The sequence below is a fragment of the Gossypium arboreum genome, chromosome 2 (assembly GCF_025698485.1).
Source record: "Gossypium arboreum isolate Shixiya-1 chromosome 2, ASM2569848v2, whole genome shotgun sequence".
Classification (NCBI taxonomy): Eukaryota; Viridiplantae; Streptophyta; class Magnoliopsida; order Malvales; family Malvaceae; genus Gossypium; species Gossypium arboreum.
The window spans coordinates 94,477,007-94,489,679 of record NC_069071.1 but is presented as its reverse complement, the minus strand read 5'-3'; the positions used below and the strand labels follow the sequence as shown (position 1 = coordinate 94,489,679).

Here is a 12,673-nt window from a genome sequence, read left to right as displayed (position 1 = left end):
GGAATCCTAAAACTCCCTGGATCTTTTAATTTGTTGGCCAGCTTATTCTGCAGTATGGCTGAGCAAACCGCATTTAGCTCTACATGCGATGCCTCATCCAACTTCTGCCTATTTGTTAAAAGTTCCTTTAGGAATTTGACTGCGTTTGGCATCTGCGAAAGAGCTTCAATAAACGGTAAGTTAATATGTAACTTCTTTAATAATTTAAGGAATTTACTGAATTGTTCGTCTGTGCAGTCTTTCCTTATCGCGTTAGGATACGATACACTAGGTTTGTACTCTTTACTTACCAGTTTCTGGTCATTCTGGTCCACCTCACCTTTACCTTTACTTACCATAATTTTTTGCCTCGGTTCTGGTTCAGCTGCAACTAACCTTTCCTCATCTTGAATGGTAATTGCATTGAGTTGCTCCCTTGGGTTGGATTCAGTGTTACTCGGCAAGCTACCTTGTGGTCATTCAGATATCAATTTAGCGAGCTGACCTATCTGAGTTTTTGGCCCTTGAATCGATGCTTGCTGATTCTTAAGTGCTGTCTCAGTTTTCTAAAAACGAGTTTCTGACACCGAGATGAATTTTGTTAGCATCTCCTCAAAGTTTGGCTTTTTCTCTTGTTGGTAGGGTGGTTGTTGGAAGCGTGGAGGTAGTGGTCTCTGATTCCCTTGGCCTCCCCATGAGAAATTTGGGTGCTTCCTCCAACCTACTTGTAAGTATTACTATAAGGATTATTCTGAGATTGAGGATTATTACCCATGTACTTTAACTACTCGTTCTCCATGTTGTAGCCATAGGGTGGGTATTCTGAATTGTTGGATCCACCTCCACTTGCTTCGCACTGCATTACTGGATGAACCTGTGAAAAACCAAGAAAATCGTCAATTTTTCTATTCAAAAGTTCTACCTGATTAGAGAACATGGTGACCGATCGACGTTAAAATAGGCAGCTATTTTCGTTGCCTTTTTCCTCATGACTTGCCACTGATAATTATTCAGTGACATCTCTTCTATATATTCATAAGCATCCTTAGGTGTCTTATTATTGATAGTTCCACCAGCGGCTGCGTCGATCATCTGTCTAGTCGAAGGATTCAGGCCATTGTGAAACGTTTGAACCTGTAGCCAGGGCTGTAACCCATGGTGAGGGCACCTTCTCAACAGATCCTTGTATCTTTCCCATGCATCGTAGAGTGTTTCTAAATCCATCTGCACAAAAGAGGAGATATCATTATGTAATTTGGCTGTTTTAGCTGGCGGAAAATATTTTAATAAAAACTTTTCGGTCATTTGTTCCCAAGTAGTGATTGACCCTAGTCGTAACGAGTTCAACAATTGTTTAGTCTTATTCCTCAACAAAAAGGGAAACAACTGAAGGCGAATGGCATCATCAGAAATGCCTTTGATTTTAAAAGTGTCGCAAAACTCTAAGAAATTTACCAAGTGAGTGTTGGGACCCTCGTCCAATAAACCATCAAACTGAAAAAACTGTTGGATCATTTGAATGGTGTTAGGTTTCAATTCAAAATTATTTGCAGCAACAGCAGACCTAACTATGCTCGATTCAGTTCCTATTTAAGAAGGTTTAGCATAATTATACGTAGTACGTGGAGTAGGATTCTAATTAGCAGCAATTGCAGTTTCTGCGAACTGTGCAATCGATCTCACTATCAAACAGTAATGGTCCCGACGGGTTTCTTCTAGTCATACACTATAAAAACCTGCCAGGAACGAATAAAAGAAAAAATTAGAAAAGAAAATAAAAATTTAAATTGCAAATAAAATAGAATGGCTAAAGTAATAAAAATCGAGTGTTCCTAATATCCTAGATCCCCAGCAATGGCGCCAAAAACTTGGTATGTTATATTCACGACAGGTTTTAAAAACTTATAATTAATCATTCTTGAAACTAACTAGTTTCACGATGAAGGCAAGTGTACCTATCGAACAGTAGTATAGCTTTAGCAAGACCGGATTGTAGAACCCAAAGGAACCAAGAGTACTAGTAATTACTTTCTTTTTATTATCTAGCGTAAAAATAAAGGGTTTTGTTTATCTAAACTTATTAACTAAACTAAGAATGCACAGAGAGAAATTGGGGAAAAGCTTTTGGGAAAATTTGATTGATTAAGACAATACCCAAGGAAAAATCCACCTAGACTTCACTTGTTATTTGAATCTGAATCAGACGATTTATTCATTTGACTTAATCCGTAGAAATCCCTAAGTTATATTATTATATCTCTCGAGACTAATAACATCTGACCCTAGGTTGATTTAATTGAAATATCTTTCTAATTAACGCCTTGTGTTGCATTAACTCAATCTATGGATCCCCTTATTAGGTTTCACCCTAATCCGGTAAAATCTTATTACCCTATCTCTAGGCGTGCAATCAACTCCGCTTAATTATGACAAATTTACTCTTAGATAGGGTATTTTCCTCCTCTGAATAAGAGCATTAACTTGAATCAATATCTTGGAATATTAAAACAAGAATTAAAAACACATAATTAAGAACAAGTCAAATATTTATCATACAATTCCGATAATAGTAACAAGATCTGTCTTAGGTTTTATTCCCCTTAGGTATTTAGGGGGTTTAGTTCATAATTATAAAAGAAAACATCTCAGAAGAATAATGATTACAGAACATAAAGAAAACCTAAAACCCCTGAATGGAAATTGAAGGGAGATCTTCAGTCTTGACAATGAATCCAGCTTCTAAGATGGACCAATCGGCTTCCCTTGAATAATTCCTTGCTTCTTACTCGCGTGTCTATTCTAAGTGCCTCCTCCGGTGTTTAAATAGGCTTTAGAATGCCTAAGAGCCCTCAAAAGTGGCCTTTTCTGAATAGGGCTATACTTGGGCTCAATAGGGACACGCCCCGTATGACACGCTCGTGTCTGATTACTCCAGCCCGTGGTCAAGGTTGTTGAATAGGTACGGGCATGTAGTCTGCCCGTGTAAGTCGTGCTTCGATCTTGCCAAATGGACACGACCGTGTGACACGCCCGTATGAGGAAATCTAGGTCGTGTTGATTTCCCATGTGGGTCTATTTTCTCTGTTTTCGTCTCGTTTCTCGCTCTTTTTACTCTCCTATGCTCACCTAAGTATAAAACATGAAATTAAAGGATTAGGAGTATCGAATTCACCAAATCTAAGGAGAAACCATCCATAAATGTGCTAAGCATGGGATAAAAATATGTATAAATTACTGTTGATCAACAGTTGTTGAGATTAATTTGAACAATATGTATACATAAGTAGCATAACTATCAAATTTCTTGTCTTTTAGCATAAGTATATTAAATTCATAATTTTGGGAAAAATGTTGTTCTGAAGGAGTTTCTCAAAGATGTTTCCGAGAAATTCTTTTCACAATTTGTGCATTACTCGGGACGAGCAATGGATTAAGTTTGGGGGTGTGGAAACACGAAAATTTACGCATTTTTACATACCCTTTTTAGCTTAAAATCATACCGTTTCAATTAAATTCTTGTCCAAAAATAATTAAATTATACTTATAATATGAACATGATGAATTTTAGTTAATTTTATAATTAATTTTGAGTAATTTTGGTTATTTTTGACAGAATTGCGCAAAGGGCAAAAAATGGCTCGGTAGACACTACTTGAAGCACAAAACCAAGAAGCAATTTGAAGTATCAAGGAGAATTAATTTCCAGCCTAAGATGGTCCAATTATGTGTATTAATTCATAATATAATTAATTTTAATTTATACCGAATTTAATTTGGGCTAAATAAATTAATATTAATTAATTATGGAAAAAATGGTCCAGTTGAACCGAACCTATTGAAGTGAACAGGCCAAAGATTGGGCAGCCCAAAACCGGCCATATGCTGACCCAAATCTGCTTATTAGCTGATTAATTAAGCTTGGAAAGAAGGCCTTGAATTCTTGTCAAAGTTGCATTCAAACCCCTCCGCAATTGGTGGATTTTTGGATTTGCCTCATGCCATTTTGAGCAAAGTTGAAAGCATCAACTTTGCCACATAAAGGGGTGGCTCTTTAGCTGCTATTTTTAGCAAATTTCAGCTGCCACACTCAGCTATAAAAGCCCCCCTTGGCTGATCATTCAAAGCATCTCATTCATTCCTCATTCTTTTTCTCTCATTTTTCCATTTCAATTCCCTTGCTCTTGTGCCAATTTCTTCCCTTGGAAATGGGGTGTTATTCAACCATATTAGAGCAACAATTGAGTGCTCATCGAAGCCTTGATCGGCGAGGAAACAAGAAGGAAGAACAGAGCAACCAAGTTAAGCCTCGGAAAACCACCTGATTTGATTCTTGTTCCCTATCTCTTTAATTTTTGTTATTGTTATGATGAACATATCTATGAGTATTCATGTTGTTGGAATGGTTAATTTAATTAGCTTAGCTTGAATTTAATTCTTGTTGGGTTGATTGCATTTCGTCTTCTTAAATTGTTAAAATTGTGTTTATGTTGTTATAGGCCTCAGTAAAATGCTTGATTAAGTAAAATCATGCCTAAGTTATTGTTGTGTTACGACTGTGAGGTAACTAATGAATTAATTATTTAAATGGATTGAAATTGTAATTAATTGACATAGTACTTGATCAGTGCATGTTTATTCTTCTAAGGTAGCTGAAGGTTAAATTAGTAACGTATCTGGCGATCTTATTGCCTTGCATAACTTGCAAGATTATTGTGATTAAACTGTTTCAAGGTAGGGATACCTTGTTACCTCACATAGTCTTTTATATGCTTGTTAGATTTAATTAATCGTTTGAATTGACATAGGGATATGCAAGAGATTAGTTCAATTTAATGAGTATGTATGTGCAATAACATGTTAGCTTACTGGAATCTGTTTAGTTGGTTGAATTGACATAGGGATATGTCAAGAGATGAATGGATTTTGGTATGTAAGTATGTTCATAAGTTAGCAAATTACCAGGTTGCCGTGATTTTATTCGTAACAATATAAAAATAAATTTAATAATTCTAAGAAGAGAAGTGTAATTAATCCAACATAATTATATCATCTTGATTAAATCTTATTCTGAAATTGTGCATTAGAACTTTCTTTTACTTCATTTTTTATTTTAATTTTCTTAAGTTTTTAGTCACCCTCTTTAAACAAAATATTTTTCTTCACCAAAGTATTTTAAATTGCATTAATAAATAATCCTGTTCACAGTCCTTGTGGGTACGATAACTCGACATTTATTTGTCACTTTATTACTTGTTGCAATTGTGTACAGTTGCACATTTTCGTCGTTCCAGGCACACGGTCGTTTGGTCGGCCGTGTGCCCATGTCAGTAGCCTCCCTAGTTTTTACACGGTCTGGCACACGAGCGTGTCTTGTGGCCGTGTGGATAAGTCAGTATGTATGCCCTATTTTTCCACAGCTTAGACACACGGGCGTGTCTAAGGCCGTGTGAGGTACACGACTTGTTCACATGAGCGGGTGACCTTTTAAAAGGTGAAAAATTTTCTAAGTTTTCAAAACTTCTATATGTTATCAGATTGGTCCCAAATGCATTAGTTAGGCTTTGTATGCTCGATTTAAGTTCTCATTAAATGTGAATGAATGACATTTACTGAAATGATATGATTATTTGTTAATAATTGTTCTGAATGTTATTATAAGTCTGGTAATGCCTCTTAACCTATTTCGGCGACGGTTACGGGTTAGGGGTGTTACACTTGCCATCATAGCTGCTAAGTGATGATGAAGATGATAGAGATAAAGCTACATTGGAAGCCGAATTGAAGGGATTCACTTCACAACCCCATCTTAAGTCTTTGAATTTGGAATCTCGTGAGTATAAGTAGTTGACAGCCTCATCTGAAGAACTGCCAAAGTTAGAGTTAAAGGTACTACCTTCTCACCATAAATATATTTTCTAGGTAATTTTTCTACTTTAATTGTGATTATTTAAAGTAATTTAACTAAGAATAAAGAGCAGAAGCTAATTAATGGCTTGAAGAAATTTAAGAAGGAAATCAGTTGGACGATAGCTGATATTAGAGGTATTAGCCCATCTTTTTGCATACATAAATACATTTTGGAAGTTGGTGAAAAAGGCACTATTGATGGTCAAAGAAGGTTAAACCCTTTCATAAAAGAGGTGGTCTAGAATGAGATCATCAAGTGGCTAGATGCGATAATCATTGACCCCATCTCAGATAGCTATTGGGTGAGTCTAGTCCAATGTGTGCCAAAGAAGGGTGGCATCATAGTTGTAAATAATGAAAATAATGAGTTGATTCCAACCAGAATAGTTACAGGTTAGAGGATTTGTATTGATTACCGTAATTTGAATAAGGCAACTCAAAAAGATCATTTCCCATTGCCATTTTGGATCAAATGCTAGACAAACTTGCAGGGCACGATTACTATTATTTCCTCGACGGTTATTCAAGATATAATAAAATCCTTGTAACCCTAAAAGATTAGCATACCCTTCACATGTCCATACAGTATGTTTGTTTTCAAGGGTAAGGTTTTTGATTTATGTAATGCATCTGCAACTTTTTAGCAGTGTATGATGGCTATATTCACTCACATGGTTGAATTTTTTTTTCAAAATGTTTATGGATGAGATTTTTTTATGTTTGGAGACTCTTATGATAACCGTTTATATAATTTGCCCTAAGTGCTCAAATGATGCGAAAAGATGAACCTCGTTCTCAACTGGAAGAAATGTCATTTCATGGTGAAAGAATGCATTATTTTGGGACACAAAATTATAAGACAAAGCATATAAGTACACAAGGTAAAGATAGATGTTATTAGAAACTCCTATCTCTAATGTTTGTGAAGGGCATTAGTAGTTTTCTAGGACATGCTGGGTTTTACAAGACATTCATTTTAGGATTTCTCCAAAATCTTTGAACCTCTTTGTAAACTAATGGAGAAAGATTCAGTATTCAATTTTGATGGTGATTGTTTAACAACTTTTGAAGAGTTGAAGAAAAGATTAATTTCAGTACCAATCATCATTACCCCAGATTGGAGTTCCCTATTTTAACTGATGTGTGATGCGAACAGCTATACAGTAGGAGCTGTGTTAAGACAACGAAGGAATAATATTTTTCATCCCATCTATTATGCTAGTAGAACCTTGATAGGAGCATAATTAAATTATACGATAATAGAAAAGAGCTACTTGTTGTTGTTATTGCTTTTTACAAATTTGATTCATATCTTATAGACACAGAACTGACGGTTTCTACTGATCACACGACCAATAAATATATAATGTCAAAGAAAGATGCAAAATCACGATTGATTCGTTGGATTTTGTTACTCTAAAAGTTTGATTTGGTGATACAGAAGAGGAAGGGAGTAGAGAATCAAGTGGCAGGCCATTTGTCCAAATTGGAGCAAAAAGACGAAACCCACTCCTCTATACCTATTAATGAGTATTTTTAAGACTAACACATTTTTGAGGTAAGTCATGTCCACAAAGCTCCATGGTTTGCAGATTATGCTAACTTTTTAGCTAGTGGTTTAATGCCACCCAATTTGACATATCAATAAAGGAGGAAATTCCTTCATGGTGTTAGATATTATTTTGGGAAGGAACCATTTTTGTTTAAGCAATATGCAGATCAGATGCTTAAAAGATGTGTAGTCGAGAGAAAAGTAGTTGATATTTTGTACCATTTCCATTCATCCCCTAGTTGGGGACATTTTTTACGATCATGAACTGCACCCAAAGTATTACATGTCATTTCTTTTGGCCAAACCTGTTTAAATATGCATATGCCTACATGAAGTAATGTGATCGATGCCAAAGATTCAAAAATGTAACCAGAAGGAATGAGATGCCACTAACCAACATTCTCAAGGTAGAGTTATTTGACATTTGCGGTATTGATTTTCTTGGTCCTTTTCCTTCTTCTTATGGTAAGAGGTACATCTTGGTAGCAATTAATTATGTGTCCAAATAGGTGGAAGCTGAGGCATACCCGACTAATGATGCCAAGGTGGGGATGCTGTTTCTTCAAAAACACATATTTACAAGATTTGGGACTCCCAGAGCTATAATCAACGATGAAGGTTCCTATTTTGTGAATATAAAGTGGTTTTCGTGTAACACCCCTAACTCGTATCTATTGTTGGAGTAGGGTTACAAGGTATTACAGATCAATACACAACATAAAACATACATTTATCAACCATAAGGCATTCATCCTCATAAATCATTCATCACAATTACATTGTCCCTTATAAGGGACTACGACGCCTTAAACATGCTTTAGAAGTGGTTTGGGACTAAACCAATATCATACAAAAATTTTGGAAACTTAGTAAAATTTTCACATTCTTAGGGGTCACATGCCCGAGTAAACAGGTCGTGTGCGTCACGTGGCTTCAGACACGCCCGTGTCTCAGGCTGTGTGGAAATAGGGCATAAATTCTTACTTGAGTCACACGGCCAACCACATGCCTGTGTGTCCAGCCCGTGTGCCCTTCGAAGTGGCCACACACGCCCGTGTCCCAAACTGTGTACTAGGCTGTACCAAAACTATAGGGTATACTGAGTTACGCAACACGGCCAAGTCAAACGCCCGTGTGCTAAGCCATGTGCCAATTATGGGGGTATACTGACTTGTTCCACACAGCCAGTCACACGCCCGTGTGTAAAATTGTACAAAATTCATACGAGTATTGAAAAGGGGAAATATTTGATGAACTTGATTAAGACATTAAATATATGTTTAATTAAAAAGGTTTGTGAATCTGAATGAGATTAGCCATGTTAAGCATATTTGAATTGATATGTAAATGTTCATGTGATGACTTTATTCGTATATGGCTTACTAAGATTTTAAAGCTTACTTTGTGGTTCTTTCCCTGTTTTATAGATTATCGAAGCTAGCTCAAACTTCGGGATCGTCGAGAAACATGATCACGCTATCGATCATCTCGTTGGTACTTTTGAAGCTTTGTATATATGGTATATGGCATGTATAGGCTAGTGTCATCTTGGTATGTTTTGAGTTATGATTATAGTCATGAGTTTTGGCTTGTAAATGTTGGAATATGACCATTTAAGTTGGCTTGAATTATGTGTTTGATAAGTGATATATATGATGTATATAATGTCCTCATTGTTGGCTTGTTTGGAATGGTTGTATGTGTAACGCCCCAAATCTTTAGTAATTACTTTTGTATGGTTGTGACATAACTTTGTATCTATTTCAGTGGTTAAGCATTCTGGGAAGTGTCTGAGAAGTCTTGGGTTCAAGCCCTAGCTTGTGCAAAAGTTTTGTTTTTTATATGAATAAGCCCTGTTTCTAGTCAGTAGGTTCTTAAATAAATGTGAGTGTCTTATGACAGAAAGGGCTTGCTCGTCTAGGGATAAGTAGCGTGGCATTGTTACTGGAGGTCTTGAGTTCGAGTCTTACTGTAACATCCTGAATGAGTGCCTAATCGGAATAGTGGTTTCAGGACCATAAATCTGACATTAAAATAATTGTTTCATGAGCATTATGAGGTCTAGGATATGAAAATGAGCATGTGTTAAAGTTTCATGAAGAAATTCTATGTGTAAGGTGTCCTATTAGAGATTAGGGACCAAATTGAATAAATTGCAAAACTTGGATTCTAGAAGTAATTTGTATGAAATTGATTTGGAATGTTCATTAGCGGTCCTTAAAGAGTAATTTTCCCAATTTCTAAGTTTTTGGACAAAAATGGGCATGCATGGAAAATTTTGGAAGTTTAGTAATGAAGGGCATTTTGGTCATTTGGTTAATTAAAGAATAAAAAGGGAAAAATCAAGCTATAAATCAGCTCATTTTCTTCTCCATGTTGCTAAAATTCCAAGGGTTTCCATAGTTAGGGTTTTCAACATTTTCAAGCACAATAGTAAGTGCTCCCTAGCCCCGTTTTTAACATTCTTTGTATTTTTGAAATCCTCCTAACATGCTCTCTCTATTTCTACCCATATTTCAAGCTAGGGTTCAGGTTCAAAAATTTACCCATGCATGATATGTTTGTGTTTTGATGATTTATGGAGGGACATGAGAGTTTAAAGGATGGTAAACAACTTTTATTATGTGGTTTTTTATGGAAATGGCTTAAAGGACTAAATTGTAAAAGTTGTGGAAATGGGTAGGAAAATATAGAATGAAGGGAAAACATGGCTGCTATGAGTGTGTATAATATTCGGCTAGGCTTGGGTAGCCAAGGAATTACATGCATTTTATTATACAAGCCCTAGGACTAAATTGTAAATATTGTGAAAGGTTAGGGGCAAAATGGTCATATTCCCTGTGGATGAGTTTTAGGCCTAAAATGAATAATGTGATGTATTAATAATCTAATTTTATTGATATAGATCTTGAGAAACAAATTTCAGAGGTCAACCGTGGAAAACGAAAGGTTTTGGAATAATCGAGACACGAAACTGAAGCAATTACCAGGTAAGTTCGTATGGCCCAAAGTAAACTCTTTATTTACTTAAACATGCATGTTCTTGAATGTATGAAAATTTAGAAATTTATTGCATGATAATTCATGAAATGTGCTTGTGTAAAGGAAAAATGATAAATGTCCAGGTTGAAATAGAAAAGGGAAATCTGATGGATAATTATGGCTTGCATGATACGAGGTCCTGCATGTGTTGCAGAAAAGGATTTAGCCCCTACGGGTATTCCGATGATCTCAAAATAGAAAGGATGTGACACCCCTAATTTGACCCTAGTCGAAAAGTGGTTTCGGGACCACAAAATCGAGTCAAAAAAAAATAATAATAATAATTAGCCGTCATATTTTATGACTATTATATGTGAATACGAATGTGTGAAAGTTTTAAGCTTTGATTTAGTAGATTGCATGTGAATTTAGTCAATAGGACTTATGTGTGACACTTTTGAAATGTGATAGGTCAAAACATAAGGATCTACTAGTGCATGAAATAAAAAGGGGTGGACTTGCATGTCAATTTCCCCCCTAATTAGTAGTGGCCGGCCATGAGCATGAGGGTGGACAAAATGTTATGGGGTGAAACATGTTGGAAACATGTTGTGTTAGTGTGTTATGGGAGAAAGAATAAAATAAAGGGTTAGTAATAAAGAAATGAATGGGAGGGGTGATGAGAACAAAGTTGTCTCATCCATGTTCCCCCCCACCCCATTGCCGTGACTAGTGAAAGAGGAGAAAAACAAAGTTCTTTCTTTGTTGTTCAACTTGGCCGAATAGAAGAAGCAAAGGAGGGGAAGAAATTTCGGTCACTTGAATCCTTAGGAAGGTTAGTACATTGTGTTGAAATTGTGAAGTAATTACTTGTTTTAGGTAAATTATCATGGTTCTTTCTTAGCTTATGCAAAAATTTCAACTAAAGATGGGTGAATAGTGCCTTCGGCTAAGGTTATAAGGGAAGAGATTTTGATTGCTTTACTTGAATCTTGATGATGAATGTATTGAGGAAAGAACTTGGTCTTTCTAAAAATATGAATGGTTAAAGCTCATACTAGTAATAGCCGAATTAAAGAATGCTTGATGTCATGAGAAAATGCTATTCATGTTAATTGGATGAGAAAGGGTAGTTGGGTGAAGTAGAGTCTAGCAAATGAGCACATATGTGCACTAGTTGCTAAATGAAGAAAAATAGGCTAACAAGGGAGTACTAAGGCCGAATATGATTTTGAATATTAGTGGTGTAGTTGCCGAATTTGAACTATGAAGTGATTGAGTAATGTGTGTGTTTTAAGTGATATAATTGAGTGAATGCTTGGAATGTGATATGTATGAATTATGTATTAAATTGCTCAATGTGATTAAAAATGCGTATGACCATTTTGTGTTTGAGCTAAAGGTGGCCACATGACCTATCAAACTCCTTGTCATATTCGGCCATAAGTTAGCATAATGAGACTCTAATAAGTTAAATTTGTTTGATTTAGCTCAAGAGCTTAGAGGATCAAAGTCGGATAGGAGAAAAGAGAAAGTAAACGAATAGCCGTGGATATCTAATCGTCGACCACTTCCGAGGAAAGTGTTAAGTGATTAAACGTCGAGTAAATTCAATCATAATAGAACATAATGAGTTGATTTAATAAGATATGATGTGGCCATGATATGTCATAAACTCAAATGGTAAGTTCATAAGTGTTTGGACTTGGAAATTTAAGAGCAAATTGTAATAATTTGCTTTGGACAGCAGCAGTAATGTGATTTTAGAAAATCACTATAAATTGTTGGTGAGGAATTATAGGCTTAATAAAATATGTAATCAAAGCTTAGTTAGTCTAGTTTCTTATAAAAGAGACCGTAAGCAAAGAAATTGCCTATAAAGAGATATTTAAAGTTGTGTGGGACTGTGTCGAATGACTCCGAAATCCCTGTTCTGTTTTTAGAAAATCATTATAATTTGTACAAAAATGGTTATAAGATAAAATTTATATGCTTAGGCTCCTTAATGAGTCTAGTTTCAAATGAAATCAAATAGAACACATTTTCAATTCTGTACAATGAGAAATTTGATTCGTAGTGAAGAGTGGTCAGATTAGTCAAACAGTGAAACAGGGGAAACTTTAAGAAAATCTGGTATTGATTGGCCAAACCAAAAATTCTGAAAATTTGTTGGATAAGATATGTATGAGTCTATTTCCAGAGAAAATTAACGGCACTTCATTTGGAGTTTCGTAGCTCCATTTACGAATAATT

General features: G+C 35.6%; 1 non-coding gene across 1 annotated transcript; it reads left to right on the top strand.

Annotated features, from left to right (window-relative positions):
* Positions 1-1,129: 1,129 nt before the first annotated feature.
* On the top strand, positions 1,130-1,235 carry LOC128289932 (small nucleolar RNA R71). Its single transcript, XR_008279573.1, has one exon. It is a non-coding gene; the product is annotated as a small nucleolar RNA R71 (small nucleolar RNA).
* The last annotated feature ends 11,438 nt before the right edge of the window (positions 1,236-12,673 follow it).